Below are 13,064 nucleotides of genomic sequence, written 5' to 3' on the forward strand. Positions count from 1 at the left end.
AGTGATTTGCACGCGGTGCGTGTGTACTCTTCCATTGCTGTAATATACATTTTTTAGCCACTATGCATGCTACATTGAATAATCGTCTGGTCACCTCAGAGGTCTTACCAATGTCCCCGAATAGGTATTTTTGGGGCGTTAAGTCTGCTGGGATTTGTGTGATTTCTACTAGGATAGTTGCTACTTCACCCCAGAACCTGTGTATGTGTGGGGCTGCTCCAATACATATGGAATGAGTCAGCATGTTCGCTCCCACATTTCTGGCAGCTGTCAGAACTATCTCGTGTGAATTTAGCCATCTTCTCGGGTGTGTAGTGCAGCTTATTTAATACCTTAAATTGAATCTGGCGGAGGCCTGCATTAATGGACAACCTTTTGGTCGGGTCACAGTATCTTTCCCACGGCTTATCTGAAATGGTGGTTCCTAGATCAGCCTCCCATGAGAGTTTAATCTTGTTCGTCGTTGGCATTTTGCCTGCACAACTGCATAGAGCCCCGAGACACTGACTCCCTCTTGAGTAGACAAAGCCGTGAGGTGTGGGGGTGGTTTGTCGGGGAACAGAGGCCATCTGGCTTTAAAGGCCATCCGCATCCGATGATATTGTAGTATTTTCAATTGATCCCTCCCCATCCTAACTTTAGATTCCTCTAATGTTATGAATTTGCCATTGGGGTAGATATCTTTTTTTTTTTTTTTTAAAGTATTTTTATTGGTTTTCGTGATAAGATAAGACATTACAAACTCGTGAATTAAACAAGTGAAGAAGAGAGAAAGAGAGAATAAGATGGGGAGAAAGAAAGAAAGGAAAAAAAACAAGAGGAAACTTATCCTAAACAACGATAGTCTTCGTATAATGTAGTAAGTGAAGTTCGTGATGGTGGTTCAGTCCAGAGTATGGCTTCTCAGGAAGTGGGGGGGAACAGCTGCAAGAGGCATATACTTTGTAATAGTGGGGGCCTGTCATTGGGAACCGCAACAGGTGTTCAAGGGGGCTTATGGTCCGCGTCGAAGTGCATGCCCGTTAGAAGGGCCCTCCAAGCGACCAAGGAGCCGCTTGTGGCTTCTCCACTGGATGTAGTTCCTTCCTGCCAGGCTCTGGTCTCTGCCGTCGTCCACCTCGCCATTTCGTTAAACCATCGCTCGTGTCTAGGGCCCGCTGGTGTCTTCCAGGCCATCGCTATAGTTCTTTTGACAAGTATACATGAAATGTCCATCAGTTTCACGAGGTGTTTGAACTTACTCGGTCTGGGGTATGTACCCAATAGGCACTCTCCTGGTGACCATTCGTATCGCTCCATACCGGCGTCTCTACAGGATTGCTTGGCTTTCGACCAGAGTGTCGTCACTTTGGTGCAGGACCAGAACATGTGAATCATGTCTGCCCTGTCGTTCCCGCACCATGGGCATACCGGTGGAACCTTCGCGTTGAACGAGGCAACCCTGTGGGGGGTCATGTAAGTTCGATAAAGGACGTTCAATTGTATCTGGCCAAATCTGGAGTTTCTCGAGACATTCTTGGGGAATATTAGTGCTCTTTCCCATTCTTTATCAGTGAGCGGGGCTGCGAAGTCTGCTTCCCATTTCGCCCTCAGTGTCGCTCCCTTAGGGTTTGGTTTGTCGATGAGCCTGTTGTATAACCTGGAGACAGGTCTCCATCCATCAGAGAGGTCATACATTTCTTGTAGTAGAGGGTCCGAGGTAGGTTCCTCTGGCCAGGTGGGCCACTGATTCTTGGCGGTACGTTTGAGCCTATGGTACCAAAGGAACTGGCCTTTGGGCAGCCCTTCGATTTCCTGGATCGATTCAAAGTCCCTGAACACTCCATCTTCAAACATGTCTCCCCATGTGTATATCGCGGCTTCCTCCCACTTCCTTGCTATGGGGAGGTCTGCCTCCTTCTCGCACGCATCAGCCATTATGGGATGGTCCGAAGAGTATGGGTGTTGCACCTTCCTGATGTGGCAAGTCCTGGTCCATATCTGTCTGCCAAGCCCGACAACCATGGGGGTTTCCGGAGAGCGGCTGAGGGGATCCCACAGGGTTTCCTTGGGGGTTAGGTTGGTGTGGTGTTGCTTCAGCAGCCCCAGTTCAGCTGAAGATTCGTCTGACAGCCATCTTGTGATGTGACTGAGCTGGGCGGCCAAGTAGTAGAGCTGGAAATCTGGAAGTTTGATTCCACCCTCTTTATGTGGAAGGGTTAGTGTGGCCAGTGACAACTTATGCCTGTGGGGTCCCCATAAAAAGTCCTTGATAATAGCTTCCAATTTCCTGAAGAAGGGGGGCCGTATGTAATGGCAAATGTTCACGAAGAAGTATAAGAAGCGAGGGAGGATTATCATTTTAACTATCGCCGCTCTCCCCACCATTGCCAGTGGGAGTTTAGACCAGAATTTTACGGACCGTCGGAGGTTGGTGACGGCTGCTTCTGTGTTGTGCTCATGTGTGAGCTGTGGGGTGTGGCTGAGATTAATCCCCAGGTATCTGAACTTCTCGAGTTGCCATTTTATCCCTATGATTGGAAGGTCCTCCGCTGAGATGTCTCTCAATCCGGCCAGGGGGAATGCTGAGGATTTGTGTCTACTAAATTGGATTCCGGAGTATCTCGCGTAGTTGTCGAGTACCTCCAGAGCTGTCAATGCATTGAACTCAGGGTCTTTTAGGTACAAGAGAACGTCATCAGCCTACAGTGATATTATGTTATAGGCGTTGCCCACCTTAATGCCGGCATCAAAGAGTTGCTGACGAAAGTATAAGGCAATCGGTTCCAGTCCCAGTATGTACAGCATGGGCGAGAGTGGGCATCCTTGTCTCGTGCCCCTCTGTATTTTCCAGGATTCTGAGACTGTGCCGCCTGTCTTGACCCTGGCCACAGGGGAGTTGTAGAGAACCTGGACCCATCTGATGAAACCATTTCCGAAACCAAAGGCCCGCAGGGCCTCCACCAGCCACTCCCAGTAGATGGAGTCAAAAGCCTTAATGGCGTCAAGTGACAGTATCGCTAGTTCTTCCTCCGAGTCGTGAGTTTCGGCCATGATGTGTTGGAGCCTCCTCAGGTTGGCTGTGGTGTTGCGACCTGGGACAAATCCGTTCTGATCTTCATGGATTATGGACCCTAGCACTCTAGCTAGTCTGCTGGCCAGTATTGAGGTGAGGATCTTGCTATCATAATTGAGCATGGCCAGGGGTCGGTACGAGTCGCAATCAGTGGGTGGTTTATGGGGTTTAAGCATGGGGATGATTATGGTTTCTCTCATGGTGTTGGGGAGGATCCCATTTGTGTAAGCTTCCTGGTAGACTTCGTGTAGGATGGGGGTGAGAATGGGTTCGTATGCTTTATAGAATTCTGGCGTAAGTCCGTCGCTACCTGGGGTCTTAGAGGTGGCGAGCGACCTGATGGCCCATCTTACATCATCGGGAGTAATGTCCATGTCTAGTTCGGTTCTCTGTTCGCTGGTTATTTGGGGTATGTCGATCTCACCCAGGGTGTCTATTATTTCAGTGGTGGGGATTCGGGCTTCATGAGCATATAGTTTTGAGTAGAACTCGGCAAATGCTTTGTTGATCCCCATCTGCGTCCTGTGGGATGTACCCTCTGCATCTATTATCTCTGTTGGCAAGTGTTTAGGGTGCTCTCTTCTGCATAACCAAGCCAGCAGCTTACCCGGTTTGTCCGATTCCTTATGGGATCGAGCGGTGTATGTGGCAAAGTCAAATTTTTCAAGTCTGTCCCAGGAGAGCTGACATTTCTCTCGGGCCGTTTTCAGTTCCGTTTCGACTCCCGGGGAGGTATCAAGAGTGGACTCCAGGCGGGTGATCTCTGATTCCTGGGCCTCAAGTGATGTCTTTAGTTGCCTGCGGGTGCCACCAGCTCTAGATATGATTTCTCCTCTGGTGACCACCTTCATGGCCTCCCACAGTGTGCTCCAAGTGGAGACGGATCCCTTATTGATATCGACGTACTCCTCTAGTTTCTCGGCAAGGTCCTCTCTGAACTGTGGATCCTCTAGCGTCGCGGAAGGCATTCTCCACATGGGGATCGGGGGTCTGGGTCCTCTCTGCCTCCATTGCATAATTAACGGGGAGTGATCGGAAATAGTTCTCCCCAGATACTCTGTGGTTACCGCCAGCGGGGCTTCGTCACGGTCAATAAACAAGTAATCTATCCTTGTGTGGACGTTGTGTGGGGCTGAGTAATGGGAATAACTCCTAACGGATGGGTGTTGCATCCTCCAGATGTCTACTAGGTTGAGTTGGTCTAGTGTTTCTTCCATGGCACGGGTTGCAGGGTTGCTTGATTGGGGGGGAGGAAGCGATCTGTCCATGGTTGTGTCCAGAACACAGTTAAAGTCTCCTCCCCACAGGAAGGTTTGGCCCCGGTGGAGTGCCAGCTTGGGGCTCAATGTGTTGAGGTACGACGGGATTCCGTGTTGCGGGAAATATGTGTTAGCTAAGCAAATCGGGGTCTGTTCCATAGTTCCCCACATTATTACGTATCTGCCGTCCTTGTCAGATTCACATCCATGTAGTTGAAAGGGCACATTTGGGTTTATCCATATTAACACACCCCTTGCGTATTTGGAATATGGGGATCCTCTCACAGTTCCCTCCCATCGGTCTGCCAGTTTAGATAGAGCGTCCCCGGTGAGGTGTGTCTCCTGTAACATCGCTATCGAGACTTTCTTCCTCCTGAGATAGGACTGTATGCGGTTCCTCCTGAGGTACGAACCCATTCCCCTTACGTTCCACGTCATGACATTGAGTTGTGATGCCATTGGTGTGGTGTTCCGAGTTTAGCGTGAGGGGCAGGCGCTGCTGCCCAGTGTGGCATCAAAGCGTGATTGGTAAGTTGTAAGTGATAGGCCTCTGATTCGTCGATTCTTGAAGCGTTTCCTGTGGCCATCTCAGTGTTTTCAAGCATCAGTAGAACGAAGACTATGGTACTAACTAAACTAATAACATAACTCAAACTGGTGCGCCCAGCAACTACAACTGTGTCGCGGTGCTCAGGCGCTCTCGCGCCGTCTGTGCCCATCCGGGAGTCGGGCGCGAGTTGGGTCGGGCAGAAACTCGCCCGGTGGTTCTTTCGCTGGGGGCGGGGTTGCTGCGAGGTGGCGAGGCCAAACGAGGGTCGTTTCCATACGATATACTGTTAATTGGGTTACCTGCTTGGGTCCGGCTATTTGTGCTTCATGTGTGGACGGTGTGGAGGGTCCCTGGGGTCCGGCTCTGCTCCCCCGAGGTTCAGTCTTCCCCACCAGGGTTATCTGCACCGTCGGCAAGGTTATTGTCCTCTAGCCACATGTTGGCCGCTTCCGGATTCTCGAGGAAGATTGCCCTCCCTTTGTGAATAACTTTCAGGCGGGACGGGTACAGCAATCTGTATTTAAGGTTCAGTTGGCGAAGCCTTGCTTTGATCGGAACAAACGAGTTCCTCTCTCTTTGTACTTTCTGGGTGTAGTCCGGGTATATGGAAATCTTAGCTTCGCCCTGTATAATGGGGCCAGTTTCCCTGGAATATCTTAATATGGTTTCCCTGTCCTGAAAGTTTAGTATCTTGGCTATAATTGGCCGTGGGTGCGATCCAGGGGGTGGTCGTTTCTGTAGGGACCTGTGGGCTCTCTCCACCGAAAACCCCTGGGTCAGCCTGCCGGCCCCAACCTCCTGCAGCAGCAGGGTTTCAACATAGGACGTGGTATTTAGGCCTTCATTTCCCTCCGGGATACCTAAGATTCTGATGTTCCCTCGTCTGGCCCGACCCTCGGCCTCCTCCGCCCTCTCTTCTAGGAATGTGACTTTCCTTTTTAGGTCCGAAACTTCAGATTGCAGGGTCGCCGCGGCCGCGGACCCCACCTCTGTAGCTTTCTCCATGGCCGTCACCCTTTCCGTTAGGTTGCGGGCATCTTGGCGGATGAGTTGTATGTCAATTTTAAACTCGTCTATCTTGGAGTCTATGTGGGTCTTTAGTGAGGCAATTGCATCCATTATCTGGGAGTGGTTATCTTTGGGGTCCGACTCTTGCGAGCGAATGGTTTCGGTAGAGCTGGCCCTGGCTTGGGTGGGAGTCTTAGCCCTGGCTGAGACAAAGGAGTCCATGGTGGCGGCCCTGGTTTTTTTGGCGGCCATGTTGGGGGCGTAATAGTGGTTGCCCCGGAGTCCTGAGTCTGGAGGGGTGAAGTTCAAGGCCGCTCTCTTAAATAGCCCAGAGTGGTGTTTTAGGGTGAGTTGTGCCCAGGGGAGTCGTTGTTTCAGTAGTTAGAGGTTATCCAGGGCGCATGAGGTGGGGCGCATGAGGTGGGGCACTCCTCCGCTCTTCCGGGTGTTCTGTCCGCTATCCTGGCGCCCGTGTCTCTGCCCCTGGGCTTAAGGGTGATGGAGCCGGGGCGTTTAGGGCAGAGGTTGTCCCCTCTTGGTGAGGGAGTCCAGCTGGGAACAATGCAGGCTGTGGTTGGGGAGGGTGGTCGGGGCCGTACTCACTGTTGCTCCGCGGCCTTGCGCACCGTCACTGTCCTCCGGGTCGCCTCTAGTTTCCGGGCCTTTGGTCCAGGTAACGGGCCACAGCAGCCCAGTGCCCCAGCAGCTCCTCCGACCCAGCCAGCCAGCGGCGGCCACCCCGCAATTGAGTGTAGGCCCAGGAGGGGGGGGCCGAAGCTGTCTCCCCCCGGCGGGGAAGTCCAGTTGGGCGGCCCAGCCGAGTGGACGATGCAGGTCGCGGGTGGGGAGCGCCGCCGGGATTGTGCGCTCGATCTCTCCGCGACCTGGTGCCTCTTGGCGGTCTTCCGGGGTATCGGGCGTGACAACGGGCCACAGCAGCCCAGTGTCCCTGCAGTTCCTCCGGCTCGGCCACCCGGCAGCCGCCTCCCTGTGAAAGAGTGTACGTCCAGTGAGGGGAGGCCGCTGGTGTCGCCGCGCGTTCCTGTCCCCGGAACACGCGGCGTGTATATTTTCGAGCGGGTCTCCGGTGGTGGGGAGAAAGTTGGAGGTAGGTGGGCTCCTCACCGCCGTCTCCGATGTGCAGTGTTGCGCCTCGGCGGAGCTCAAAAATAAGGCGACTCCGGCGCGTAGTGTCATCCGAGGCCTTCCGTCGTGATGATGGGGGAGTAGGGTGAGGATCGGATGTCGGCCACAGTCGGGTGTTAGGATGAGGCCCGCTCCGCTGTGGTGCTTCTCCGCGATGTTCCCCGCCTGGGTGTGCTGGTGGGGATGCTTTACGGAGGCTTCGCTAGGCTCCGTGAGCCGCCATCTTAGATCCAGGCGCGGCGGGGGGAGGGAGTGCGTTCGGTGGTCCGCGCCGACGTCTGGGAGGCCGGAGAGTCCGACCCCTCTAGCTGGTTTTGTGCGGGATCGCCTCGCACACCAGTGCGTTCTTTCCAGGGGGCTGCTAACCCTCTGGAGCCGGAGATAAATAATTCGAAAACGGCGTCTCGGCCGGAGCCCGGCGAATCAGCCTCTGCTCGCCATCGGCTCCAGGCCACGCCCCCCTGGGGTAGATATCTTTAATTTTGAATTCCCCCTCTGGGTCCCAATTTGTCTGGACATCTGGGTCGTACGATGGTGCTATACCGGGGACGTTCCAGAAGGGAGCTTCCGAATAATAGGGGGTCTCCAATTCAAGTCTACGAAAGAGCCTAGACCATGCATGCACTGTTGTGCTGACCGGATCAAATGGGCAATCATCCTTATGTTTCTTTTTAAAAATTATGGAGCGTAGGTCAGTTGGGCGAGCTGCATGCCTTTCAATGCCAACGTGAGGGGACGTGTTCAGTTCGTCATATCAGTATCTAATAAACTGGGCTTGTGCCACTAGGTAGTATAGCTCAAAGTCTGGGGCAGCTATGCCCCTTTTGTTGTATGGCTCTGTAATTTTTTCCCACTTCATTGTGGCTGTTCCCCCACCCCACACAAACTCCACCGCTAACGATTGGAGGGCCGTGAAAAACTGTGCACCCAGCCACACAGGTATGTTAGTAAATATATATAGTCGTTTTGGTAGAATTACCATTTTCAGTATGGCTACTCGACCAATAAGTGAGATGGGGAGTTTTGCCCATAAGCGAAGTTTGGTGGATATACTACTTAACAGGTGTTCGTGGTTGTCGGCATAAAGGGAGGCTTTTTCACCAGACACAATGATTCCCAGATATCTTATTTTAGTAGGGGACCATTGCAGATGTGTGTTGTTCGGGCATCGCGTGGCGGGGCTCAGGGGGAATATCTCAGATTTGGACCTGTTGGTTTTATAGCCCAAGTATTCAGCAAACTCTTGAATGGTTTCGATCGCTATACCCAGATGTATATCTGGTTCTCGGTAATATAGAAATGTATCATCTGTATATAGGGAAATTGATTGGGTTAGGCCGGCCATCGTGATACCCCTCTGTCCCTGGTGTTCCCTGATTGCTGCCGCGACTGGTTCCATCGTGAGAGCAAATAGAATTGGGGAGAATGGGCATCCCTGTTGCGTTCCCCTACCCAGCCCAAACCAGTCGGACATCATGCGATTAGTCAGCACCCTGGCTCCAGGGTCAGAGTACAACAGACCGACGCATCTCAAAGTATGGGCCAATGCCAAATTTTTCAAGCACTTTAAATAAGTACAGCCATGATACTGAATCAAATGCTTTTTCAGCGTCGAGTGATACAGCTAGCGCCTGGGCTTCTGGTTTTATCTGGGCCATGATTCGAAACAGTCTCCTGAGATTTAGAGCCGTCGATCTAGTGGGGATAAATCCACACTGATCCGTTTGTATTAATGTGGGCATATGTGGTAGGAGTCTGGAGGCCAGGATCTTAGCAAAGATTTTAGCATCGCAGTTTATTAAGGACAAGGGTCAGTATGAGGACATCTCGTTAGGTAGTTGTCTAGGTTTCAATAGTACTGTTATTATGGCCTCTCTCATTGATGATGGCAGGGTACCCAGTTCTATAGCTTCCTCCCACACCGACAGCAGCATCGGGGCCAGTTCCTCGTGTAGTTCCTTATACAACTCTACTCCTAGTCCATCCGAGCCCAGTGCTTTGCTGCTGGCCAATGATTTGATCGCCTCTACGACCTCCTCAGTAGTCAAGGGTTGGTAGAGTAGAGGAGTAGAGTTGTGATGTCGTCAGTGATGTCATCAGTGACATTTGAGAGGACAGATTTCATTTTCTGGGTGTTAGTGTTAGCAGTGCACAGTGGCGATGGCAAGTAAGGGGGTTCAGTCTGCCATAACTGGCAAATTTCAGGGGTTTTTCTTTTTTAATTTGAACCACAATGGGGAGGGCGAACATTTTTCTTAAGTGAAGTGCACAGGTTTTTCGTAGGGCAACTTAACCATAACGTCCCCTCAACAAAGTTTTTTTTGTAGTGTGTGTGTGTATATATATATATATATATATATATAATTTCTGAGGCTTGCGGATCTGCTTAGAATCACAAGCTTTGCATAGGCCGACACCTAGTGGTTGGTGCAAAGTATTCCATGGCTTGTTTTCGAAGGGGTAGTTGAGTGGGCGTATTTTTATTATAATTATATTATTATTATTGGTTGTAATACTATCCCTAGTGTGACGTGCACTGTACCCATGGTCCTTGACGTCTTGAGGTCCCTCAGATAGTTTTTTTCCGCCATCTTGGTCGATCGCTTCTCTTCGGAGTCTGTAGCTTTCACTACTTTAATATTAATAGTTACGTTACTTTAATAAATCTCGCGCCTTTTGACAGACACAACCCCGACGATCGTTCGCCAAGCAACATTCAAGATCAATTGTCTGCGGATTTCGACAAATTAATTGATGGCTCGACACCAGGCTTCAGCCTTGCAGTAGGGAGAGTGGGGGGGACTGGTTATTTACATTTCTCTTAGAGAATGCATTCTTCCACTTTAGTTTTCAACTACATTTGTCTGGCTTTGCTGCAGAGGGTCCAAACCTTGGTTTTTAAAGGATACGCTGCATGGACATTGTACACCGTGCAGCGTATCAAACGGCCTACGGCGCAGAACACCGCACCTTTTGTCCTGCGCAGGCAATGAAATAAATGTTGACTAGTGGTTTGCTATTTACATTTGCTATTGATGTTTGGAAACCTCAATAAATCTTTATCATTTTGTAAATTAAATTTCCAGAGCAATCACTTCTAGTTTCTCCTACAGATGTAATCACAGACAAAGTAAATAAGAGCACACGGTTAAGTTTGCAGGACGCAGCACAAGTCTCATTGGAGAACACACGGGTCATAAGACAAAAGAGCAGAAAACAATATTCGTTGGTTTAAATCTAAATATGGGATGGAAGAAGATGTGATTGTCTGCCAAATTGCAATATGTGAATCCAGTAAATTAGGGGTCAAATGTTTTGTTCTCTTCACAAATTGCTGTCATTCTCATGATAAAATCATTCTTTCTCACGGCGCAGCTAAAACTGTGGGCATGTAACAGTGAATTCGTTATGCATGTTCTTTGTAAAGTTTTTCACTAATGATTAGTTTAGCAGACTGCAGCGTTGTGCAATATGTAGAGGGCATCACACAGGCTAAAGAGGCCCTTACGCCACTTATGACAACTTCACTTGTGAGCCATATTTTCCTCCCAGAAAAGTACAGAAAATGATGGATAACTTCTCCATGTTGTATGTGAGTGAGCTACACTGGGATCTTCAAGAGACAACACAAATAATTAGAATATGTTACATTCTGTACACAGAATGTAATGCCAATGTGTTCTACCCAGAGAGTTATATGGGGACGTAATTTTGACGGTACTTGTTCTGAAAATATTTTTTGTGTCAAACCTGTAGGAAGAGGGTATAGCATTTGGAAAAAACAAACCTGAGTTATAATCCCAGCTCCTCCACACGACCAAAGTTGTGTGACCCTGTGAAAATCACCTTATCTCTCTGTGCCTCAATCCACTTATCTGGCAGTATTGGGAGTGCATAAAACAGTAACCACAATTAGAAATAAGTGTGATATAAAAACAAACAAACAAAACGGGGCCCTTCTGTTCTGCCTTGCCTTTTGGGTGGTTACAGTGCAGGGCCCCTATTGTGGGTTTTAGGTAGTCCCCAAAAACTATCTATCTAAACAATTATAGACGCTTTGGGTCCCTGTAACGTAGCATGGAAAGGTATTCAAAGCAAATAGTGTTGCAAGAAGACAATACTGGTATGCACCAGAGGATGCTTCCAGCTTTGGGGGGAGGGAGGCTGTTTACTTATATACCGTATGGGCCGCAAACCTGGAAGAGCATGGTTAGTGGCTGTGCTGCATTATGATGCTATACAGACTTGGCTGGCCTTTGCGTGGGGACCATGTGCTTTTTCAAAATATGGCTTGCAGAGCTTCAAAGCTGGTTAATAATCAATTGCAATGTATTTCTGAGACCTATGTATTTCTGCATGAGCACCAATCCGGGTTTAGACCAACTAGAACTACACTGCTTTTCATGAGAGACACAGATTCTAATGTTTCTGAATTCCAACTGCCCTGCTATTCACATCCTTATTGACATTTTGGTGGCATTTGATACTGTTCACCATATGAGTCCCCTGCTTCATTTGCCATTTCCGGTTCAGCCCTGTTTTATTTAATCCTTCCTGTCTGAAAAGGAAATAGTCAAGATTTAGTTGGGCAATTTCATCTCTAAATCTGTCATTTAAAATCTGTCATTTAACTCTGTTAAGTTTTACAAGGCTCTATCCTGTGCCTTTGGCTCTTTAATGCCTGCCTGGAATCTCTGTCTGACTTTGCCAGCCACTTTGACCATTTTCCAAACATACGCAGATGATTCTCAGATTGCTTTCCGTTCCCATGGATCTTATTCGGTTTATGGTCTTTCCATGCCATTCCATCGAATTTTTCCCATATAAAAACTTTGCATCTAATGCGTTTTTTTGTATTATTATTTTTTGTTTATTTTTTTTATATTCAGGAATGGATGATCGACAAGAGCCTGTGCCTGAACTTTAATTTGGCAACTCCATTCCATCAACTTTTTCATATGCTTGATCCACTGTCCTCGGACCCCTGTATCCCCATCCTTGCCCCTCATCCACTAACTTTTGAGTCCTCTTTGACAACCTATTATGCTTCAAACCTCTGATTCGAGAACCTCCAAAGAAATCCCATCTCCACCTTCATGTCCTTAGCCACACCCTCTCGCTCCTACATATGTTGGCTCCAGGTCAGAGCTCGTATCGACTTCAAAATCTATGCCCTTTTCACTGAACTTACTGGAGCAAACGATGATTATATCTCAAAAACACTAGTGGTTCAACTTTCAGGAGAAATAAACTAGGGGACAGAAGACTGGATGCAAAGGATCCTGCCTTTGGAACAACCTGCTGGCCACCATCATAGAACCTGAGAACCACCTCCTCGTCCACAGAAGACTGAAGGCCGTCCTCTTAAGTATATCCTTTGGACAGGGCTGCTGGACCTTCTTTGCGATTTTCATTTCGTGGTTCAACTGCTTCTCCAATTTCTCTATGCCCTATTTATCTTTATTGACTCAGTTGTCTCCCTGCTTTGTTTTGTACTCATTATGTACTAAACTCTTTTCCTACTCTCTTACCTCTAACTTAACTTATTTGAATGTTCCCAGACAACTGTGAACTAACCCCCTTTCTTGTACTCGGTTGATGGGGGCGGGAGAGGAGTTAGGCAGGAAGTGTTATGATGTGGCACTGTCCTGGTTAGCGCCTTCTAAAAACCTAATGCATGAATCCAGTAGCACAGTCTATAGCATTAAGGTGTAATGGCCTTTTTGATCCATGCTCCTGTGAAGCTGATCCAGTATCTATCACCATCTACATTTCTTGGCTGCTACATTTTTATTTTGATGATTTTAGTCTTGCAATTCTCTCCTGATCTTCCTCTCATAGAGAAGGCTGCTGTTTCCCAAAAAAATGTGCATGTCATACTGACTGCTACATTAATCTGCATCTCTGTGGTAAGAGGAATCGAGGTTGGCTCCTTGGTTATGGATCATGTTGATGTTGGCTTTAACCCTACTAGAAGACATTTCTTTTAGGCTGTTCAAGCAAGGCCAAGTGGCGCCCATCCAGTCTCCCGCAATCCTTAAAGAGC

At 48.9% G+C, this 13,064-nt stretch overlaps 1 protein-coding gene across 3 annotated transcripts in view; it reads left to right on the forward strand.

The window, feature by feature from the left end:
- Positions 1–13,064, forward strand: part of WDR70 (WD repeat domain 70) — a 2,341,596-nt gene that overhangs the window by 1,273,036 nt on the left and 1,055,496 nt on the right. The window lies entirely within an intron of this gene.

Source organism: Ambystoma mexicanum, chromosome 6p, assembly GCF_040938575.1.
Source record: "Ambystoma mexicanum isolate Mex_15411 chromosome 6p, UKY_AmexF1_1, whole genome shotgun sequence".
Classification (NCBI taxonomy): domain Eukaryota; kingdom Metazoa; phylum Chordata; class Amphibia; order Caudata; family Ambystomatidae; genus Ambystoma; species Ambystoma mexicanum.